This window comes from Spermophilus citellus (assembly GCF_964194105.1).
Source record: "Spermophilus citellus genome assembly, chromosome: 5".
In the NCBI taxonomy this organism is placed as follows: domain Eukaryota; kingdom Metazoa; phylum Chordata; class Mammalia; order Rodentia; family Sciuridae; genus Spermophilus; species Spermophilus citellus.
The window spans coordinates 10641428-10665947 of NC_138186.1; positions in this window are offsets into that span (position 1 = coordinate 10641428).

The window sequence follows — 24520 nt, forward strand, 5'->3', positions numbered from 1 at the left end:
TGGCCATCACCTGCACACACCCTCCTGCGCACTCTAAACCGACTCTAGGTGACTCATGCAACCTGGATACCGTGTCAACAGCTGTTGTGCCGTATTGTTAGGGGGTAACCATGAGAACAAAAGTCTCTACATGTTCTGGACAGATGCAATCTTTTTTTCCCAAGTATTTTCTATCTGTGGTTGTTAAGTTTGTGAATAGGGAACCTGTGGGTACGGTGGAGGCCAAGGGTATTCAGTGGGTGGGGGAATTCATTGCTTTTAAGCCACATCAGTCACATTAAGCCACTCATTTAGCCCTGGAATTGCCCTTCACATATCATTGTGTCTCAGTTGGCTACTACTGACTCCTGAATCTTTTGGTGTATTTGTGATGGGTAGATTGGCCATTTGCTGTACTACATAGATCTTGGGAACAAATATCACTGGGTTCTTTCAAAGTCAAAAACCACATAGTTTATTATCTGGAAATACAGAGTTTTCCCCTCAACTACCTAAAGACGAGAAAAGTGCGTTGGAAGCCAAACACTCGTTTTAACATTCTTTAAACAGTATAATGGATACTACTCGCTTTTCTTGCTTTAGAAACGATTCTCTCCAGTGCCTAAGAAGAGATCCTTCTGATCCTGGCAGCCTAGGGCAGCTGTGTTGGCAAAGCTGCCCTACCTGGGTTGTTAGGGTCTGTAAACAAGTCAGGATGGCGCCTGGCATTTTGCCAGAGGGAGTGGTTTGTGAAGTGGCGCCAGCGAGCCATTAAGTGTGGAGATTATTGGTTGACTGCTGTATGGAGTTTATGTTAATTAAGATAAGCTGTGTGGAATGTATATATACCCCTCCTGTCCTACAATAAACGGCTCCCACTCCTGCTATATCAATGTACACAAGTTGCTCATCACCCCCTGGTTAGTTTGCTGCAGCCAGACTGCAGCACTGGGTCCGGGGTTGTCCTGTTCCTGTCTATCTGTTGTAGGAGGGCCAGGAGGTACAGTGCTCTAAAGTGTGGACCTTGGTTAGAGCTATTAAAAGTAAATCTATGGCTCTGGAAGAAAAAGAAGAGGGAGTAAGAGAACTTGGATTTTAGGTTATAATTGCATGAATCTCCTCAGTTCACTGCTTCTTCCCGCTTCCGGCCCCCAGACCTGATTGCTCCTGGGGTCCTCACCAAGATTGGGTTTAAATTTGGTTTAACTGGCGAAGCCTCTGCTTCAGCATGACCGTAAATCACAGAGGATGGGGTGCAGCGGGCCGAACTTAATGGGATCCCCCTGTGTTGTGACCCTGCTGAGCCAACCCACCAGGGAGAGGCCTGTGTGCCCAGTGACAGGGAGGCTAAAATTGTTCTGCACTCTGTCGGCTGGAAGGTTCTGGATCACACTATGGCTTTTGTGCTGTGCGTGTGACCGTAGGGCTCCTCATTCAGGGCAGTTGGCTGACCTAGGGGAGGGAATGGCCTCTCTGGGTGGCCTCTTCATCTGGGTCCCATCAAACACTGCTTTTGGGGAGTTTGGGCAGCAGATCTAAGCTGGGGGCTCTGTTTGCTTACAGGTGACCTTTCTGGAACAGTACTGGGTATCACAGCTCCTCCTCCAGGGCTGCTCAGGCTCTCATTTTAAATGAATCTCTGGTCTTCCTTCCTGGCCAAGATTGAAGCTGAGGTGAGCTTGTGGATAGGTGTGTCTGTGGCTTAAACTTTTCATCTTTAAGAGTTCATTAACATGTCCCAGACTCGCAGAAAGGGAAAAAAAATTAAATTATATGTCTGAATTTGCCAGCTAGTTCCTGGCTGAGCCCCTATTTTATTAAGCCTCTTGGTATTATAAAGAGTGGAGAAACACAGGCAATTTGCCATCAGTACCTGAAGAGATCAGACACTTCCTGGGCCCCACTGTTACCTCAGGATTCATAGTTTCCATAGGGGCATATTATTGATTTTTTATTTCTGATACCGGAGTTTCATAACAATGCTATTTCAGAGTCAGGGGACTGGGTGATGAGATTCCTCCTGGTATTTCATCTGTTTATGGGCCATATCGACTAGACCCCTTCTAGGTGCCACGTGCTCTGTGCTGAGAACGCAAAGATGAGCCCCATGCTCATCGGTGCTTGCAAAGTTCAGGGAACAGGGCAGTAGGTGGCTGTGTAAATGCAGATTGTGAGGAAATGCAATAGGTGCGTGTGTGTCTATTTGCAGCTTGTATCCAGGCTGGGCCTGGCTGAGGTCAAATGCCCTGTCAGAGCTCGAATTTTGCCAGCCTGGCACCTCCTTCATGATGCAGAACCTCAGCCAGTTATTTCCCAGAGTCCCTGGAGGCTTCCTCCCTGGTGATCTTTGGCTAGGGCCCCTGTGCTGTGCTTTGCACCCAGATCCATTCCTGGACCTTGCCTTTTGTTCCCTGGGATGACCCTGGGACTTTTGCCAGAGGTCGGCCTGCTGATGCTGCCCAGCCAGCTGGTGTCGCAGTCCTCAGTGACTCTCCTGGGCTGTGCCAACCTCTCTCCTGGGTCACATTTCCTCACTTGAGCACTGGGACTTGGCTCCAGTGTCTCACGCAGTCTTGAGAAAACAGCTCTTTTGACTTGGCCTGCAGCTCCTCTTTTTGCAGAATATGGATATAAATCCACGGGGCCAGGTCCAGGTCTAACACCCCCATCAAACAATGAACACCTCCTTGCTGATGTGGCCCCCATTGGGTAACTGCAGGTCCCTCTCGCTTCCTTCCTGCCATGCGTCACCTCCTCAGACAGATGACACTCTGCTGGCCACGGGTTGGCTCATCACACACACACTCAGCCATCGGCCTCCAAGTGTGTCCTCTTCTTCCTGCTCTCATTATTTTTATTCCAGGCCCTCCTAACCTTGCCTGGACTGTTGCCATAGTTTCCTAATTGGCTTCGCTGCTTCTGGTCTCTGCTCCCCTCCAATCTGTACCCAGAATTACTTCAATAAATGACCAGCCTTGAACGGGGTCTAGTCTGCATCTACCTTGCACAGAATTCCTTCTGCCAGTTAGAGCAAGGTCCCAGGATATCACTAAAATGACTTCGCATCTTATTGGCCTCTCAAATATTTTTATATGTAGTCAGGTGCTGTGCAGCCACGTTTGGACAGACCACGGGTGCCGCAGTGGTCCCAGAAGAGCCTGATGGAGCTGAAAAATTCCTATTGCTCAGTGACATAATAACCACCGTAACATCTTGGCCCAATGCACTGCTCCTGTGTTGTGTGATGCTGCTGTCAAGAAACCTACCACACTGCCAGTCCTACAGGAGTAGAGCAATGCTATTATGTACAGCATAAACATTTGATTATGACAACACTATGTTGCTAGTTTATATATATATATATATGTATATATATATGTGTGTGTGTGTGTATGTGTGTATGTATGTATATATACATATACATATATATGTATATACTATAACATTTTGGGGGGTGGGTACCAGGGATTGAACCCAGGGGCACTTAACCACTGGGCCACACCCCCAGACCTTTTTTATATTTTATTTACAGACGGGGTCTCATTAAGGTGCTGAGGCTGGCTTTGAACTTGTGATCCTCCTGCCTCAGCCTCCGGAGTTGCTGGGGATTACAGGCGTGCACTACCCCGCCCAGGCCTGCCGTACTATAACTTTTAATGGCATTTTAGAGTGTATTCCTTCTACTTATATAAAAAAAGTTTCCTATAAAATAATATGCTATGTTATGCTGGTGGCAGCCTCCTGCATCTTGTTTGGGTAAAGACAATCTCTGAGCCACACAACAACCAAATCAAACTAACAACTCGTTTCTCACATGTGTCCCCATCATTGAGTGCTGCATGACAATATATGGTTTGTACCTTACCCACTGCCAAATAGCACTTGATTCCATGGGATCCTATGAATTATCCCAGTTCTTCCCAGCCAGTCAGCACCCGCCCATGTCAGTACGTGGACATTTAGAAGCCATCTTTATTTGCTACACCTGGATACCTTAAAATTTGAAAGGATTAGAATTCTAATGGAGAAGCTGGATCATATTTCAAAAAGGAAGATTGGATTCTGGCCAATCGTGCCTTTGCCTCCCATGGGCTTGCAGGGCTGTGTCTGGAGTGGGTTTGCTGGAGAACGCGGTCCTGCCCTAGAGCCTTGTGTTCATGTCCTGGAGGGAAAACACTGGTCAGAGAGGAAAGCTGTGAGCAGTCAGGGGATCGATCAGGGATTGATTAGGCAGCATGACAGCACCACAGTCTGATATAAGAAAGCAAGGCACTGTGACTTCCTTAAGGGTTGGCTCTTAGCTTGGACCAGTGAAAAAGATCTACAACCATAACTTAAAAAAAAAAAAAAAAGAAAGAAAAGAAAAGTCTGGCTCCTCGGGGAGAGCCAACAGTGCTTCCTATGCATTAAAGGAACACTTAGGAACATCTTTACCCTCATGCATGCAATTTAGATTTCTCCCATCCTTTTCATTTTGAATGGGAAGAATGAAGTCCCCGCAACTGCTTCTGAGAATATGCTTCCGCTGGGAACTCAGATGCCGGGAGATAGTGGCCGCTGAGGTTTAAAGGGGATTCACCAGGAAGGCCGGGAAACCTTCCTCTCGACAGCCTCTCCCACCCCGAGAAAATACTGAGGCTACTGCTCAGAGAGAGGGAAGCCAGAGAAAGTTCCGCCATTTTATCCTCCCAGCACTTAGGTGAGCCAAGGGGATCCCGGTGAGCTGGATTAGGCAAGGAAGTCTCTACAGTGGAAAGGGGGGCTGCCCTGTTGTTCCCTGGGATGGACAGCAGAGGCAAGCACGTTCCCCCTGGGAAGAAGGAGGTGGAGTGGGAGCAAGAATCAGGGGTTTCCGAGTCCTGGCTATTGGCGCAGGTATGTGTTGGGAAAAGCAGGAACAGAAGCTTCTCGGCAGAGTAGGTTTCACTGAGGGCCGCGAAAGGCAGGAGAAGTCTAGATTTAACTCTGCGAGGAAGCCAAGCAAAAGCTGTCAGCAGGAGGATGAGAACAATGAGACCCATCTGGAGAGGAAGACCCTGTGGCTGGATGGGGGGTGTTGTAACTTGAGTGTGAGCAGCAGCCCAGGGTAAATATGGTGGTGTTGAGGACAGTGAGGTCCAAGGGATCGTTTGCAGGGGAGGGGGGTAAAAGTTGAGACCTAGAAACTGATTGGTTATGGGAGAGTTTGTAATGTGAGAAGGTCACATTGAGGGTGCACCAGGGTTTGGGCCAGTGGAGAAGTGGGGCGCCAGAGCCCGAGGGTGGGAGCGGGTCTGGAGGGAGGTTTTGTTTTGGATGTTTGAGTTTAGGAAAAGGATGAGAAACTCCAGGGGAACTCCGAAGTGGGGCTCTCCTGAAGCCCTGGCGAGAAGATCTGCTTGGAGGTGATGACTGAGGCTGGAAATGGGTCTCTTAGAGAGAGGGTGGGGTAAGGAGAGCGGGGGCCCAGGGCTGGACTTGGAATGCAAGATAAAGAGGAACTTGTGAGGGAAACGGAATACTCCCAGCCAAGGACTCCCCCATGCTCTGGGGGAAGTCCTGCTGCCTGGGACTTGGGGGCTCCCACTCTAGCCTGCTGCTGAGAAGAGCCCCCCAGGGCTGGGAACCAGAAGGACTGTTGATGTGACTTGCTGCAGCATTGGACCGACTCACTCTTGTCTCTGATTTAGGGCACAGTTTCAAACGTGGCACCCTCTGGCAGGCTCAGGATCCACGTCATCGATTCCTTAAGCTGATGGGCCTAGTCATTGGGGTTGAAGGATTTAGCAAATGAAAATATAGGATTCCAGTTAAATTTAATCAGAAAAAACAATGGAAAATTTCTTTTAGTATAACTATATCCCAAATAGTGTATGGCATGTACATACTTCTACTAAAAAAATGTTATTGGTTTTCTAAAATTAAAATTTAACTGGACAGCCTGTATTTCATCTGGCAATTCTATCCTCCCGAGAGTCTTCTGACTTCAACACTAAGGGGCCCATAATCAGGTCTTTTCTTGGCTAAGAAGCCCTCTTCCTAAGACACATTTCACTCTCTTTTTTTCCTTCCCTCTCATTGAATCAGATGGTTTTTATTTAGAATCAACAAACGTTTCTTCCACACCTACCATATGTCTGACAGGACACAAGGCACTTCACACATGCAATATTAGTGGTTTTCAACTTGTTCAGGGGATATAGCACTTGGAAATAAGGTGTTTTTGGCAGAGTGTCATGAATTTGAAATAATTTTACCAGCGATCTGATTCTTTACATCATTTCAATGATACTTTCGAGTGGATTTTAATTTTTTTTGTTATCCGTTCTTATTTTTATCTCTCCCATCCTGAGAAACCAGGCCTTTTGGCTGTAAGGCCAAAGTACCATTGTTGGTACCCAGAAGACTAGCCCACCTGATGCTCTATGTTAAAGGTAGATTAATTAAACTAGTGGTCCAGGGGAGGACAGACATGAAGGAAAACGTCTGCAGTATAGAAGTCGAATTGGCTTGGTGATGGTGGATGGGGAATGAGAGATCTCATGCAACTGAGAGGATTGGCTGGCTTTGGGGTCTGCAAGCTCAGAAGGCTCCGGGCTCTGATGGGGGTCTAGAATCACAGTGGCATTAAAAAGTTACTTTGAACTGAAGGCATGTGAACCCCTGAAATCTCTCATCTGTCCAAAAGCAAAGCTTCCCCACAGATCCGAGTTGCCGTGAATTCCCTCCCCGAAGCAATTTAAATCTCTTGTTGGAGAATAGAAATCTGTGACACACCCAAGCAGATACTGTCAAGAACTCTTCAATCTCCTACTGTGTATCTTCCAGAGTGTCCGTGGTTTTTCCATAAGTGCCTTTTACACCTTCTGAGAAGTTCCTTTTTTCTCCAGAAGTGCTCTCCTCCCGTTCCCTGTGAGGATGACAGGTAAGCCCCACTTCTACCATCTCCTTGAGACACAGGCAGAATTCCTGGTGAATTTCAGGGTATACACACACCATTAAACCTGTCCCCCCATTCTCTGGGCTAATCGGTCTTTGAGCAGTTTAATTTGGATATCCCCAAACTCAGACCCTAAGAGGGTAGAGGAACAGTTTTTTTTTTTTTTTTTTTTTTTTTGTCCCTGACAGTTCCTTTTGTGCCAAGTGGGTCATGACAGTTCGCTAAAGAGCAGGGAGCAGGGTGCCCAGGGCCGGCCTGTCGACACAGTGACCAAGGCATCTCTGGGTCTTTTCAGGGGAGAATGTCCAGATTCTTCCAGGAAGAAAAGGAGTGTGACCATGATGGTGGCCTTTCTGGCTTCTCCACGTCCTGGTGTCACATAGCACTCACAATGCCTCGTGGGTGGGGACCAGGCCCAAGCATGATGGAGACTGAATTTCCCACCAGTTGGGCATCAGGGATCAAAAACAGTCAATTTAATTCTGAAAAATAAAAATTCCATTCCTCTTTTTTTTTGTGTGTGTTACAGGCTGACTTTGCCTCCTAACTTTTCTGTTTGTTCAGAGCATTCTTTTGGTCGGAGAGGAGTGGGGATGGAGAGGTACACCAAAGTACTTTGAACTGAAGGGATTGGAGGCCTCCGACCTCCCTGGCCTTCCTGCAGAGAAGCTGCCCATGAAGACATTCTCTGGCCTGGAATCCGTCCTGAGACTAACCCTAAGGCTCTGGCCCTGTGTCCTAGGGGAGCAGAGGCTGCACAGAGAGGTCACCAAGAATCTGGACCGACAGGCCTTTCTGAGTCCCCTGTGCCCATTACCATGTGCCCTGTGTTCAGTCACATTTCCACCCCGTTTCCCCAGCCTCAGCCAACCTGAGCCCGGGACACGCAGTTCTCCCTGGGTCTTTGGATCCTCTTTTTGAAGGTTCCCGTGTCGCATGAAACTTTGGTCAAATAAATCGGGTGTGTTTTTCTCTTGTGACCTTCTCTTGTTCCAGGAATGTCTGATGGGTGAGGAGAAGTACCACAGCTTTCTATTCCCGCAGAGGTCACAAGAATGACAAGTTCAAGGGAAATCTGCTAGAGGAAACCCTCAAGTTGAGAAAATTCTAGCAACCTGGTCCTCCCCACCCCCAGCCCTGGGGTTATGAAAATTTTTTCAGCAGTTGGCCTCAATTTGCCGAGGGGATGCAGCTAGGAGAGCTGTGCGTTATCTCAGCCTAAGGCTGTGCGCAGGACGCTGGCATCCGCGAGCCCAACGTCCGGCACAACACAATGACATTATTTATAGACCAATGAGAATTTCAGACAAATGTGATGCATAGGGAGAAATAAAAAGGAGGAAGGGAAAAGTCATAGACATCTGAGGCTGAATCGAGGGAGGAACCACCCAGCCAAAACCTGCAGCTCATGACGCTTTTATACTGTGTGTGTGTGTGTGTGTCGCGGAAAGTGGAGATGACTCACTCTATCCTGTGGCCCTCGCCCTGTTATTCCATTGATCCCCTCCAAAGTTTCTGAAGCCTTGATTTGTGTCAAAAAAATTACCCAGCATGTCAAACAATGACTACGGTGAGGTTTTTTTCCTACCTGTATTTTTGAAAGGCACAATATCTACGTAGGATTGGGGCCTTTCTAGATTGACCTTACCCTGGAGGGGTGGGTACCTTGTGATGGGAGGGCACCCACAGGGAGGGGGAGAGAAAAGGCCCCTGGGAGCCCTCTCCCCAGCCCAGCAAGGGAAAGGTCAGCAAGAGAAGCCCCCTCCCCCCACACACCTTTTTTTTTTTTTTCTCTTTTCTCGGTCCTTTTTCTAATTGCCACTTACTATTCCTTTCCTAGCTGGGCCTCCATTTCCCTTTCACCACAAACCATTATGACTTAAAAATTGAAGCACGACATCCTGGCTCACCCATTTCTTGTTAATGGCTGGCCGTGGTGATCGATGGAGGGATGAAGGGATGTGGGGATGTTACCAGATGTGTGGTCCCGTGGGGATTGAGTGATGTGTGCTCAAGGTGAGAGATGAGATCGTTTAGAAGTGAATTTCCTTTTTTTTTTTTTTTTTTTTAAGTCTCTGGTCATTATCACTTGCATTTAGAAAATGATTTAAAAAATCAATCTGAACTGGATTTCTTTCCCCTTAAATCTTTATGGCTCCTTAGGTGACAGGATACTGTAGATAAAACTTAGGGTTTCCTTTTAAAAGGAAAAAGAAAAGGAAGAGGTAGGATATCTGATCAATATGTGGAAAAACTCCCATCATTCACCTGGCCTTGCAAATAGTTTGTTTCCTCTTCCCTGCCCACATGGGTGTTTGTCAAGGGTAGACCAAGAACTGGTCCAAGAGCCAGTCCTGTGGGGCCATTGGCCGTTAGACGGTGTCAAATTCTGGTGAAAGACCTCAGGTGAGGTCTGAGTTTAAGGGGCTTTCCTGGGAGGTGATGTACTTTGTGGTCCAGCACTTCGCGGCCGAGCCTGTCGATCTGGTTTCTTTTGAAAACAAACCCCACGTCTGGAACTTTCCGTGCCGAGTGCGCGTCAGTTTCAAGAAGGCCTCCCAAGACACAGCTGAGTAAAAACAATACTCGGTATGAATGGGTTCTGCTGCTCTTTCTCACATGGGAAGGCAGGGGACATGGAGGACCCAATGACCTTCTTATACCATGGCCATGTTTCTCTGAGTCCCAGGGTTTTCATCAGAATGCCTGGGGCCGTGTGAGGGGAAGGACTCTTGTGGAAAACACTGGTAGCCTGGTAACTGGAGCCCAGTCATCTCAGAAGTTTCTACGTCACTTCCCACGGTCATGTCAGAGGGATGGATATCAATGCACCGAATGCTTCTCCTTGGATTGTGCAAGCAAAGCACGTGGGCTCTAGCAATTTCCAAAGAGCTGGAATGAAAGGGCCTCAGATTAGCTGGAAAGATGACGGGTTGCAATCACAGGCCTCAGAATTGACCCCTTGAAAGACGGGCTTGTTCCCTCAGTGTGCTCAGGCCTGCGGCTTCCTTTCCTTCTTTGGTTTTCCCGTTGAAGTGTAATAAGTAGCAGGTGAAGAAACGCCCAGGGATTTCCAAGCTCAGATGGAAGGCTGGGGGCCACCAGGAAGCTCCTGCCTCCCAGGGCCCTCCTTGGTGGTTTCAGCCGTGGGACTCCCCGGAGTTTTGCATCAGCGCTTGGTTCAGCCCTAAAAGAAGTTGCATCAGACAGGGCAACCTTGTCTGCATTCTCCATGGTGAATGAAGTATCAATAAGTGGCTCCCTGGGGACGTTTGTGCAGCTCAAACTAGAAAATAAATTGATATGTAAAAATCTCAGAATGGCGGAGACACGAGGCCACGCTTCCTGGTGGAGGTGGACTTCCCTACCCACAAATTCAGAAGAGAATCAAGGACAATGTGTGGCTAGCAGAGTTCCTCATTTTCCCACCACCCATGTGCTCTTGGCTTTAAAACAACAACTAAAACCTCAGGTTAATACTTCCGTTAAGTTGATTATCGTCTTACCAGGAGAATAGTCAATTGTCTGCCCCTGAGAAGGGAAAGAGGAGGGACATGATTCGCTGGCTCACTTCCTCTGATCCCAATCCCTGCTATGGGAGACCGGAATAGGGTGCTGCCAAACACAGGGGGTCTGTCGAGCTGCGGGAAATTAAGAAGCAGCAGATGCAGGAAAGCTCTCTGCCCTCCCTCTCTTTGCCTAGAAGCAAAAGGTGTCCTTTGCTCCCTTCAACTAAGGAGTCTTTGTGGAAGGTTCTATTATAAATTGGAATTCCAGGCCACCTTCAATGAGACTGCTCATTCCCTGGGTGCCTTCCATGCACATGTGAAGTGTACATGTTAATGAAGTCCTTTGTTTTCCTTTCTTTAACCTGTCTCTTGTTTCAAGAATCTATTCTAAGAACCCACGGTGGCTATTCTTCCCCACCACCTCCCCACCTGGCTTGCCACCTCTGAACTGGGAATTGAGATGACTCATCTTCAGGACAGCAGGGCCCTGGGAGGTAGCCTTTGTCTCCTTCGCTTTTCCTGAGTTGAAAGTGTATGAGAGACAAAAGTGAAACTTGAAAGTAAGAAACACCTCTGTGCAGCCTGTTTTTCTCTGCTTTTTTTTTTTTTTTCTCTCAGATGGGTGCCATATCTGGAAAACTTTACTTAAACCTTCTTCTCTAAGCAGCAGGGAATAGCTTGCAGAAGAGAGAGGAACATTCAAGGTTTATTGCATTTTATTGATTTACACCTGGTATTGTTCCAAAATTGTTGCTAAATGCACATGTCATTAACTCCGCCACTCACTGTGGTGGTGCTTACTCTTAAGTTTTCTTTATCGCAGTTTTGTTGATGATCTTGGCATATTCAAAGATTAATAAAGACGGATGGATCTAAGGCCTTACTCCTAAGCAGAGAGCCTCCAAGAAAATCACAGTGGATTGGAGATTAACCTTCATAGTTGTGGAGGTAGAGTTGTTACTAAAGCAATAAGCATATGAGCCAGTGTGGGCTACAAACTATTGCGGTTCAGGACACACCACCACAAACTATGGCACCTTGGCATTTGGGAAAATAGCAGAAGCAGGAAGGTTCTTCTCACCTTCTCCTGCCCTCCTCCCCAAAGCCAGTCCAAAATCCTCAGGAGGATTCTCTGACCTTCCCCTGAAGCAGGCCTCCTGACCCTCCTTGGAGAAATGCCCTGGAAGAAAGGAACCACCTTATTTCTGAAGCCCAGGGACACGGTGAGGAATCTGGACAGGCTTTGCTAAGTTGTCCCCAGTTTATTACCATCAGATAGCACCCACTTTCTTGAGCCACACTCCTGCATGACGATTCACATCTTCATCCAACCCACATAAAAAAACACACTGGTTCAATCTGTCTCTTTGTGTCTTCATTTCCTTACGAAGGCTTCCGTCCACATACAACCTACATTAAGTGAAATGTTATGCTTTTTGCTTTTTAATCTACCTTTTGTTGTGGGGGCCTGAGCCATGAATCTAGAGAGGAGTGAGAAAAGAAATCACTTCTGCACACTACATTAGCCCACTCTCCAAAGGCGCTGGACTTCCCAACCATGTTCTTTATCGATGAACTTTGAGAACCAGAGGGGACCAGAAGGAAAGAAGGGAGGGGAGCCAGGAACATGGCCAGTGCATCGGGCCAGTTGGAGCTGGCCCACCTCAAGCTACTCTTGGACATCGACGATGGTACAGAGGATGGGTAATTCTGAGGCTGCACCCACTTGCCATTGAGCTCTGGGTTCTTCTTGAAGATGACCCTTTTCCCAGATTAGACTCAAATATTCTAATTTTGTGTCAAGGTCAGGGAAGGTCAATGCTGTTGGCGATTCTCTGCTCTCAGCCTCCCTTTTCTTCAAGCCCTGATTTCATTTTCCCTGGGCAATTTATTCAATTCCTGTCACCAAAAAAAAAAAAAAAAAAAAAAAAAATTGCTTGGTGTTGCAATGGAGGAGAATTCTGGAAATTTCCTAACCTTTCTGCTATTTTCGTTCATCATTTGTGTCTAAAATATGGGAATTTTTTTTTTCCTTTCAAGTGTAAGGCGTGAAGAAGCGGTAACCAGTCAAGGGGAAGTGTCACTGGAAAACAAAGAGCCCCAAAGTTGTTTTTTTTTCCCTTCCCTGCCAACATCTCCAAAAAGAATTTCCCCGCAGAGATCCAGCAACATAGATCGACAGGCAGCTGATGTGCGTTCCTAGCAGTTTCTTTCATTGGACAGCCCTGGTGATCATTATATTTCTCTCTCCAGGATACTTGACTCACTTACTGGTCTCATTCCCGGTGACGCATGTGCTGAAAAAGGCGGCCAAGTGCTAACACCAGGTGGGGTGACAGGCCAGCCCCCTGCCAGGAGCACTTATTTATAGCACAGGGACAGCACTGAAGTGGTATGAACCAGGTTCACGGAAGGCTCCCAGGAAGGAGCCAGGGTGACAGATGGCAAGATAGACTCAGGGTCCCATTTTCCACAGGGGTCTCCAAATAGCTGGAGGATCTGGGCTCTGGGCTCTGTAAACACATCACCTTGTGTTACCTTCACTCTCGACTCCCCAGCAATCGTTCTTGTACCCCTTATATTGGCAGGGATGCAGCTCAGTTTTCAGGAAACTAGGAAAAACATTATCCCATGCAGTTTCAGTGAGCTCTTGCTTTTTCTTGATTGTGTTCTCATCCCACAAGTCACATCTCAGGATTGGATCTAGGCTGGTGAATCCATTCTGCAGATTCTCTGCATCTAGGGGCAGCTCCTGTTCCATTATTATTCACCTTGGATTTCACCGTGCTCCACTTTTTCTGTGGTCTGCTTTCCTCTACGTGGGGGTGTCTCAGCTGACCAGGTAGGTTCCTCAGGTGAGGGGAGCATTGCCCCCTTTCTCCCAGTAGACGTGGAAGTCTGCACTCTTGTGACCAATTATACAGAAGGTGTGGGGCGAGTTCCCCACATCTTTCTTTCTTGATGGAGTAGGAGAAGAAAAATAAGTTTTTGTTTAGCTCGAGTACGTTCTTAGTTGGAATGGGTTCCTACAACAAAACACAGCTTATCAAGGGAAAGCAGACATTTATTAACATGTGTATTTCACACAGACATGGCAGACGCCCAGAGAATGAGTAGTTCTCAGAGGTGACTTGGAACTCTATCTTATATAGGCTTTTCAACAAAAACCAGTACATATTTGGAGAAGTGAGGAGACAAAGAAAAAGGACTTGGGGTCTCTAGGGGCAGTAAATCGTGGGGAAGGTAAGTAGGTGGCAGATCAGTTCTGGTTAGTAAAGCTTGTTTATGTAAATTCCTCTGGTACCACATCCAAAGTGAGTTTCAAGGTCAGCCTCTGTTCTACCTGGGAGAAAGAGGTGCAGGATACTTTTCAGTATCAGACAAATGGAGGGCCAAGAGCTTTCCTGCATCTTCTTTTAAATTGCCTCCTGCATTTTTGGGGGTGGCATGTTCTAATCTCTCATGATATGTCTCTTAGATTATCTCCAGGACGAGGGGGCAGGCATGTTGTGTTTTAAGGGTGATATTTACACTTGGGTAACAAGGAACATATTTGGCTGACTGTCTTTCAGTATGTGAACAGGTGGCCTTGCTGTGGGGGCACTTCCTCCAATCTTTAATTGTTGATGACACAGAAAAACATGTGAGTTGCCGGCAGAGAGGCAGTTCTTGTAAAGATGGGCCGGCAGGAGAGGGCTGAGCTGTTCTGCGATGGAGGAAGTGGTTGGAGTGGGTTGTGGCTTGGATCTGGAAGGTTCCCCAAAGGCTCATGGGTTGAAGGCTTGCTTCCCAGTGCAGCCGTGTTCAGAGGTAGGTAGGGATTTCAGGAAATGGCTGAATCAGGAGAAGTCTGACCTCATCAGTTGATGAATCCATTTGATGTATTAATAATTAGAATGGACTACTGGGAGGTGTAAAAACAGTGGGCGGGTTGGGAATGGTTGGAGGAAGTAGGCCAGTGGGGTCGTGTCCCTGGGGACTATATCATGTCCCTGTATTCTTCCTCTCTCTCTACCTTTCTCATCCTCCTGGCTGAGCATCTTTCCTCCGCCATGCCCCTCCATCCTGAGGTCCTGCTTGGCCTTAGGCACAAAGCAATGCGGCCTGCGGGCCATGGACTAGAACCTCTGAGACTGTGAACCCAAATAAATTTCTCCTTCTTTAAATTCTTTTAACATTTATTTTTTAGTTATAGGTGGACACAACACCTTTATTTTATTTTTATGTGGTGCTGAGGATCGAACCTGGTGCCTCACACGTGCTAGGTGAGCGCTCTACCTCTGAGCCACAACCCCAGCCCCTTTAAATTGTTTATGTCAGGAATTTTAGTAATGGTGACCAGAAACTAACACAGTGTGAGTGGAGTTCGAGGGAAGAAAGGAGAGGTAAGGTTTTTAAGTGATTTTGAGCAAGATCTCGAAGGGCTTTAAGCCATGTAAAGCAGCCTAGGCTTTTCCTTAAAGACTAAAAGGGGAACCCCTGAAAGACTTTAGGCAGGGATTGGTCAGACCATTTCATAGGTCAGTGTAATGGCGACGAGGGGCAGAGGTGGGAGGCAGGGGTCGAACATGGAGGCAATTAATCAGTCCAGAGGAGAGGAGGTGGGTCTGAGTCAAGTGTATGAGGAGGTTGAATCTGATAGATAATAAGGAAGTAGAATGGATGGCACAGATTTCTACCTTGCCTTACTGTTCTCTTTGTGAACAGTCCTTATATGTTATGGGGAAGAGTGAAAAACCACCTGGAAATCTAGGTTTCTGAGACTCCCTGGAAGGGCCTGGCTTGGAATGACGACTGTTAACGGGGACTCACTCAGCTCCAGGGGCCTTAATTGCATTTTCTCTCTTTATTCTTCAGCCTGGAAATTGGGAGCAGCCGTCTTGTCACCAGGATGTACTCTGAAGGATGGAAGGAAGCCTTGTGAAAAGCATCTAGAGAAGCAAGACACCCCAACCTTGGACAGCTACCTCTGCGCTTCACACTATGTTAGGGGAAAAAAAAACAACAACAAAACGAATCTTTTCTTGTTGAACTCACTGTGATTTCTCTCCCTCTCTGCCTAGCAGCCAAACTCAATTCCTGAGACAAATGCTGATGAACTGGGTACAGGGGGTGAGCAGAAAGACTCGAGGGTGAATTCTAAGGTATTGCTCGATGGGTGGGTAGATGACAGGGCCAGTTGCAAGGTAAGGACTGGCAGCAAGATCTAGGAACCAGAGCAACACATCCTGTTTTGCACATATTAAGCCCGAAGAGTCTCCCCAATGGCTGATCTGTGTCCAGGAGACAACGGAATGAAGGTCAGGACTTTATAGACCACCACTGAAGTCCGGGGAGTGTTGGAGGTCACTCTGGGAGAGCACCTGAGAAAAGGGCCAAGAAGGAGCCCAGGGAGTCCAGGACTTGGGAACGTGTGCCCATGAGCAGGACAACAAAGGGACAGAGACTTAGGAGGAAGATCAAGATAAAAGCATCATGGAAGCCAAAGATATCCAGAGGATAAAGTGGCCCCTGACGTGGGTTAGGAAGGGCATCGAAAACAGAGAAGGCAAGAAGAAGACTGGCTGGAGGAGTCCTTCTTTCTAGGAAAAGGTTTTTCTCAGAATGCTCTGCCCTCAGGAGGTGGCCACAGGTGCGGTTCGTGTCCCGACAGCAGCACACCTGTGACTCTCCTGGAGTCTTGTGTTACCTGTTATTGAGTTCATTTTTTAAGCATCCCCTGCTCCTCTACCACCTGACTTATCTCCTCCAAGGTGTCAAGTGACAGGTTTTATTTAAGAGCACAGTGAACCCCCATGAATTTAATATTTGCTTCAAATAATTTCTTTATAACAAGTGTTTGGGGGTCCCCTATAGCACACCAGGGTGAAATACAACTGAGATTGGATTCTGTGCTCCGTTAACTAAGTATATCATCAGAGGGTCTCTATGAAGGATTCTGATATGATAAAAGAAAGACTTTAAAGATGATTGGAAAACAAAAAAAGGACAAGCGAAGGAAAGATGGTAAGCTGAAGAGATGGACGGCTCCTGCCCTCAAGTTGCTTCAACTCTCAATTTGAAGGAAAGTTAGATGGAAAGAGGGAAGACATTGTAGTTCAAATGTGTCCCTCGTATGATAAAAGAAAGACTTTAAAGATGGTTGGAAAACGAAACAAGGAGACACAGCAAAGGAAGGATGCTCCGACTTGCCCCGTGTGCGCACGGCAGTGAAGCCAAGGGAACAGGCTTCTTCTCCAGCCATGATCCGTGTGCTCTGGGGCCTTTGGTCTGGACTCCAAGGTGAGCAGAACCATCATTGGCTGGATCTGACTCTTGTCTCTGGAGTCCAGTAGGGTGATGTTTAGGGCTGTTTTCCCAAATATTTCATTTATTTTCTTGCCCTAAGAAGGGAGGAGTGAGTCTCCTGGGGAATGTGCTCAGCTTGCATCAGCTGGGAGCTCTGAGGACCAGTTTTCTCCCTGGTCCAGGTCTCTCAAGGATGCTCAGAGAAGCTGTTCTGGCTCTGGGAAACGTCCTGCTTGGAATGATGAAAGTAATTGTTTTTCCATTTAAAAGGCAGTTGAGTGGGAAGCCGTGAGCTGAACTTGAGCTCTCTAACCGTCAGCACCCTCCCTGGGGAACAGGTCACGGGCCTCATGTGGAACATTTTAATTGGGAAGGGATCTTACTTGGTATCCATGAGGAGGACCCCAGACACCACTTTGACAAAAAGTGTCTTGTCACTTAGGAGCTGAGGCTGTTCCTCGGCCCGTTAGCCAGCTCTGGGAGAGTCAGCAGTAATGGAGGTGGCCAAGAACTTGGCTTTGACTGAGAACAGGCTGTGGGTGAACTTGCTCTAAGACGTCACAGGATGGCAAACTGAGGAGATGGTTCCTGCTCTCAAGTTGCTTCAACTCTCAATTTGAATGAGTTAAGAGAGGAAAAAGGGAAGACACTGTAGTTCAACTGTGTCCCTTGTAGGCTAAGTTCCCGTGAACCTGTGTATGTGATGAGAACATAACCCATCCCGTGTATGGAGACACCATAGAACTTCACTTATCTGCTGTGGTCATTGCTTCAGCCACCTCAGCTATCCAGAAAAGAGCTGAGGTCTCTGAGCAGTAGCGGTCTGAAGTCACGATCCCACGGTTCATGAACTCTGCGTGCACTGATCCAAGTTCATATTCCTTTAGTTTGGATACCTTCCAGAGAGATTTTCCAGAGCACACCACATTAGAGTTGTGGGGCTGGGCTGTCTCAGGCAATGGCAGGAGTCATTTCTGAGAACCTGGCATGAAAGCAGAGGTTCCCACACATGCCTGACACACATTGGTACCACCTGGGCATCTTTTACCAGCTTCTAAACCAAGTCTGCTTCCCAAATGGGTACAGTCCTGCTCTCTGGGCGGGGACACAGGCATGGGCATCTTTGGAAGTTGCCCAGCTGATTCCATCGTGCAGACAAGGTAGGACTCTCAGCATTGATATTAAGGAAGAGGAGTGGACGTTTCACGTGTAGTGTTCTGGGGATATTCTATGTAGGGACAACTGTCCCTCACTCTTTAAGAAGTAGCCCATAGCTTCCTTGAGACAATACCTTGAACTGGTGGCGGGATACACTGTCCTCCCTTGGCTGCTGGTGGTCCTGCATACGGGAATGAGGATGTCCGTCCCTTAGTCGGGTCTTGGATCCTAAGCATTTCGCAGCCTCAGGCATTTGGTAAGTGACTAACATTTTTCTGGTCTTTCAAGCTTCTGCTGTCACAGCAGAGAATGATGGAGTAGGCGGTGACAGAGAAGTGGGGGACATGGTGGGGACCCAGGGTTTCATATGGGGAGGGTGGGGGAGGGACGGGGGCGGGGAGGGGAGAAGTTAAAAAGGATTCTTACTAGAATAACGTTTATACCATAATGCCAGCCTCTAGAAGAGCAAGCTGTGAACTTGTATATTCAACATATGACATTTTTATGAAGATAAAACTTATTAAAAATGAACTGGCTAAAAGCCTGAAAAGAGATACACAAATTTCTTAGAGGATCTGACCATGGGTTATGGAGCTATCCCCTTCCTCCGTGCCCCAATTTTTTTATGAAGAACATATGGTTTAGGTATTTTCTAATTATTATTAATCCATTTTATTTGTTGCAATAAATAAAAAGCTCAAGACTTTATCATCATCATAGTAAAACAGACGGTGAGGCCGAGGACTGGATCGCAGGGCCCTTCCCTTCTTCCCCTGCCCCAGTTCAGGCCGCTCAACTCTCGATGCCCTGCGTCCTCCGAGGTCTGCAGCTGGGCTCAGCACCCCCAGCTGCAGCCTGACCTCCTCTGTATTTTCAGGCTTTTCCTGGAAGGTCAGCTTGCTCTGCCCTCATGGCCACTCTGCTTCCTGTCCCAAGGCAGAGAACCCTGCCTTCCAGGTACGGTCACTTGGTGGGCTAGTGCTGGGCGCCTTCTCATAGAAAGTGCATCAGGTTTTAGGACTGTTCACCACGTTTGCAGGGTAAACAAAGCTTTTCTTTTAGAACACAGCATCCTAAATGATACTCCTGGAGTCAATACGAATATTTCAGATTTTGTTCGTTCCTCTCTGCTTAGGAAGGTGGGTAGAGGGGCAGCTGCTTTAGCAGGACCTATTGAATGGGGGGCCGGAGGGGTTGGGACATAAGTGACCCCTCCATCCCCTGGAGGAGCCCATGCTTGTTTCTTGGGCCAGGGGATGGGTGCTTGGTTTACTTACATTTCCTTAGAACCTCTGTCATGTAGGACGGTGTTTGCCATGTGACAAGTAATTGCTCAATAAATGTGGCTCAGTTGAATAAATTAAATACTTAGAGGCAGAGTTTTGGATATGTAGAAAAATTTGCTTTTTCTTCAAAATAAATACTGTGACACGATTTTTGTAAAACAAATAAGCAAATGAACAGATAGAAAGGATTAACACAGACCAAGTCCCTAGTCCAAGACAGTAGAATGCGGGTCATGAGTTGGGTCCACCCTCAGAAGGTGAAGGGGAGACCCACAGACTGGACAAGACATTGGCGTGGTTTGAAGAAGTCAGTAGAAGTTCTGTGGAAAGGAAGGAGGACGTTCATGCTCTGTGGATGAGGTGGAGTCAAGGTCTGAGGACTGAAGAAGGTGACTGTGGAAGTGACGGGCAGATGGGAACAGAGGGCCCTGCATGGCGCTCCTGGCAGAGTCGCTGTTAGAGCAGGTCCCACCTGTGAGAAGGCGTCAGCCAGGAGGGTAGGCGCCCTCTGAGGCTCATCAATGCAGAGTTTTGGCCAGATTGTGCAGGAAGGAGGTCCTGAAGACATACCCTGCTTTCTTCTCCTTCGTTCTGTGACGGAGGAGGAGACTCTTGGAAAGATCCGGTGTGGCCTTGAGCACATGGCGGGGGGTGGGGTGGGGGGGTGTTTACTCCTTCTGCGGTTAGTTGAAGGATTCTTCTGCTTCCTTGACTCCTCTGCCCCTGACCCCACTGAAGGTCCCTACTGACCTCATCTTTGCTCCAGATACTCCCTGTTTGACTCCTCTGGCTCCCAATGTCTCATCACGTTCTCAGCAGACGGTGTTGACAGTTTCCCACAGCCTCCCCTTCGGTCCTATGCTGATCACAGCCAAGTCTGTCTGCATCCTGGACTTCTCTCTGAGCTCCAGCTCTTTCTTCCCAGCACCCACTAGACACTTCCGCCCAAGGTTGGATCTGCAATGGCCCCAAAGCCCCTTGTGCTAAAGGCTTGGTCCTCAGCTTGGCACTACTGGAAAGTGCAGAACCTCTAGGAGGTGGGACCTAGTGGGTTTTTGGGTCACTGGGGGAGTGCCATTGAAGGGGATCATAGGATGTTGTTCTCTTGATTTCCCTCTTTCTTCTCTTCCCTGCCATGAGGTGAGCAGCTTTGCTTTACCACATGTTCCTGCCGTGATGCACCATCTTGCCACAGCTTCAAAGCAATGGGGCCAGCAGATCAAGGGCTCAAAGCTCTAGAACTGTGAGCTGAAATCAGCCTTTCCTCTTTTTAAGCTGATTATCTCAGGTATTTTGTTACTGTAACTGAAACATCCTAGTAGGCATCTTTCAGGCAACTTTGACACAATATGCCCACATTCAATTCACCTTCTCTCCCCACACCTGCTCCTCTTTTGTTTCTAGTCTTGTTTATAACCTCACTGTTCAAACAGAGCACCTCAACTCCTCGCTCACCTCCCACGATGCTCAGTCACCGCATATTTACCATTCCACCCGTGCAATGTCTGTCCAGTCTCTTTACTTCCCAAGACTTTCCTGACAATTTGCCCCTGAACCTCTTTCTCCTGGACCAGTGTGTTAACTCTTAACTGTTAGGCCCTCCGAGTGCTCTCTCTCTCTCTCCTCTCTCTCTCCAACCTATCCTCCTCATTTGCTGCCAGAATGATCTCTCTGCAACAAAATCAGGTCATGTCAATTTTGCTTAAACAGCATGAAAGCCTCCCTCTTGCCTGGGGATCAGGCTTCTCAATCTGGGGGGAAGTGCCGCCCTCCCCAGCCCTACCTTCCATCCCTTATGCCCCTTTCTCCCCTTCTGCTCAGGTCTCCAACCACCCGGAAATATTTCCCATGCCCCGGGCATCACCTGGATCCCGCCTCCATTCTCTGCTTTCGTAACTGCTGTTTTTCGGATCCTGTCTTCCCCTCTGGCCCAGCCCACAAGCTCTGTCTGCAAAATATCATTAGGTACAAGGAGACTGGCTACCTAACTTGCCTTCCTAGCACGGCTCAAGGGCCCTTCTCTGCAAGGCCTTCTTCCTTCCCTTTTTGTGTTTCAGTTAGAGTTGGTGTGAGAATGGTTCACGTTCACTGTGAGCTTTCTTTTGCAACGTTGATTCTACAGGAGGCAAGATCTGGGTTGGATCCATCTTTGTAGAGCCCAGTCCTAGCACAGAGCATGACACAAAGGAAATCCTCAATCAGTATTTGTTGCATGCATGAATGAAAAAATTTTGTTCCTGCACAAGGATCTCATTCTCTTTATAATTTTGTCCCCAAAGGTTAGACTATCAGTAGAGCCCTCTGATCCTCCTCCCCTTACATTGGCTTATAGGAGTGGTGGCTTCCTTGCCTCTGGAGGGCGGGTTACAGTGGAGGGGTGCTCCTGGTCTTTCTGCATCATCCCCCTCATTCGCCACGGCTCTCCAGGGGCTCCCTGGCTGGTGGACCATGTGGCCAGGCCTTCCCATAGATTCCTCCAGGCAAGGCAGACCCCAAGAAACCCGCTGTCCTTCCAGGCCCTATCAAAAGTGGACATTGCTTCAGAGGAGCATCCACCTGCCAGCCTGCCCTGCCTGGAGTGTGGGTTTAATGATGGCTTTCTCTTGATGGTGGTGGCAGATATTAGGAAACCCATCTGTTTCCAGGTCTGAGCTTCGGCTTTCAATCGGCTTTACTCAGAAATAAAGCAGATATTTTGACCTCCATCTGTCTGACTTTGATTCTCTAATTTGATCCCAACTTGAAGCTGGATGGGGTAAAGGGGTGAGAAAAGAATTAGGACAGGAAGCCTATTTATTTATTCTTCTAAAACTCCAATAATTACTACAGTATTCCACAATTAAGGTGTCTGGAGTTACTCAAGTCCCAGCTATCTGAAGGAATCTTAAGCCATATACAATCATGGGGAAAAGTTATTGCTTTCTAGGACAAAGGGGGGCCTAGGACTAAGCCATATGTGTGTTTAATACCTGTGCTGTCTTACTGAATGCCCAAAGAGGTTTGTGGGTTAGGGCTGGAGTGCAAACATGTGGATCTCGAGGAAAGAGAAGAAGTGGGTTTTCCATCTTCATCCATCAGGTGGGCAAAGACCAAAAAGTTTAATAACCTTCTGTGTTGAAGAGGGTGTGGGAAAATAAGCAACCTTATACACAGTGAGTAGGAGTATGTTTTGTTAAAAATAATCTGTGAAGGGCCATTTGGGAGCATCTATTTAAAAATACACATGCACTTGGCCGTTGACCCAGAAATTGTGTTTCAAGAATTTATGCTATGGATATACATTAAGTACAGGGTTATTCACTGTCACATCCTTTACAATTGCACACACTTAGAAATATTTTCATTTTCTGACAGGGAGCTAATTTTAAAAATGTTAGTGCATCCTTAATGGAGGATTTTTCTTACACATCAATAAGGAATGGCTTTCCAGATACTTCGATAAGGGGGAACAATCAAAGTGCACTACATGGAGTATGTTGTGCTGACCTTTAAAAAAGAAAGAGAGAAGAAAAAAGTGCATTTGCTTGTAAACCTTTTATCTGAAACTTATACAATAGGAGCTGATAACATTGTTTGCCTCTGGGAAGGAGAACCAGATGGCTGGAGGGACAAGGTTAGGTGGGGACTTTGCAATAGACTATTCCTACCTTTTGAATTTTAAACAATGCAAATGTTTAATTAAATTAAAAGATAGGCACACACAAATATACACAATATGATTTTTGTTTCTATGGAAAGGAAACATTTGTGTTTATTTGGGAGAAAACTTGGCATTGGTTTGTTTCCTGAGGCAACAATCTTAGAGGATGATCCAGAGGCAAGAACTACCAAGAGGCAGGGGCAAAGGGGTGATTGATGGGACCCAGTGGTCAGTGTGCAGGTTCAGAGATCAAACTACTTAGATGTGCAATTAGCTCTGGCACTTTCTGTGTGACTAGGTGGGCAAGTTACCTCTGTAAGTTTCAGTTTTCTCTTCAAAGAAGGATAATAATAGCACCCACCTCCTGGGATTGCTGTGGAGATAAGATGGGAGAGTGCATGTGTAACCTGCGGAAAGCCAGGCCGCCATATGGCTCTGTGTGAGTTTGGAGTTACATTCAAAGAATGTTTACAAAGAAGTTTTTGTGAAATTCAAGTACTTATTACTATGGTTTCTTAAGAAAATTCCCTGGAGGTAGTATATGTGTACCAGATAGTTAAACTTTAAAATATTTCTATTCTGAGGCTGGGGGGTGTGGGTCAGTGGTAGAGTGTTACTTAGAATGTGTGAGACCCTGGGCTTGATGCTCAGCACAAACCGAAACAAAATGTCTCTTGGCCTTTAACTTGTCCACCCCTCAGTTTCAAAAGAGAGTAGCTATCTTTGAAATTTTTCTCTCTCTTGCTCTCTCTCTCTTTTTTCTTTTTTTCTGATACTGTCTGGCCTTGAACTTGCAATCCTTCTGCCTCAGCGTCCTGAGTAGCTGGGATGAGAGGTGAATAACACCTCACCTAGTGAAAAACACTCTGTTCCATTCCTTCTTTGTTTTTTTCTTTTTGTACTGGGGATGGAACCCAGGGCACTCTACCACTGAGCCACATCTCAGCCATTTTTATTTTGGAGACAGGGTCTTGCTAAGTGGCTAAGGGTCTTGCTAAATTGCCCAGGCTGGCCTCAAACTTGTGATCCTCCTATTCTAGCCTCCCCAGTCACTGGGATTTCAGGCGTGCCCCAGGGCACTCTGCTCTTTAGTCTTACCTGCTGCAAAGCTTGTCATGCTTACCTGACAAGCTGTCTTGGAGCTTTTATTTTTCCTTGCCAGAATTCTCTTTATTGCAATCACAAATCTCCTTGCCTCTCAGGCTTACTGTATTTTCCCCCCAATCTGTGGATTAAGGCCCGTGAGCTGCAAATATGGGGAAATGCCAAATGAACCAAGCCAGAATTTTACTAGTGGAAGGTGGGGGTGGTAATACAAATAGAGGAATGGATAGAAATTCTTATAAATAACTTTTAGCACGTGTTAACCATGTCAGGAATTTATAACATTACCTGGCATATACTAAGCACTCAATAAACCTTAGCTATTAATATTCATTATAGTCACTTTCCCCACAGCCTGGTAGTAATAGTAACAGCTAACATTGACAAAGCACCTCACTTGGGTTAATCCTGTAAGCCTCACCACACCACCAGGCCACAGGTCCTCTTTTAAAAGCGAGGAAACAGGGAGAGATTAGCAATTGCACATTTCATTTTACAGATGAGGAGACAGAGAACCATTTAGCAATATGGTGGAGTTACAGAGGTAGGAACAAGGGGAGTTGGCACATGAAGCCAAGCAGCCCGGTTCTCGGTTTCTGTCTGAACCTCCAGGCAGGTTGCCTCTAATTCAGGCTTT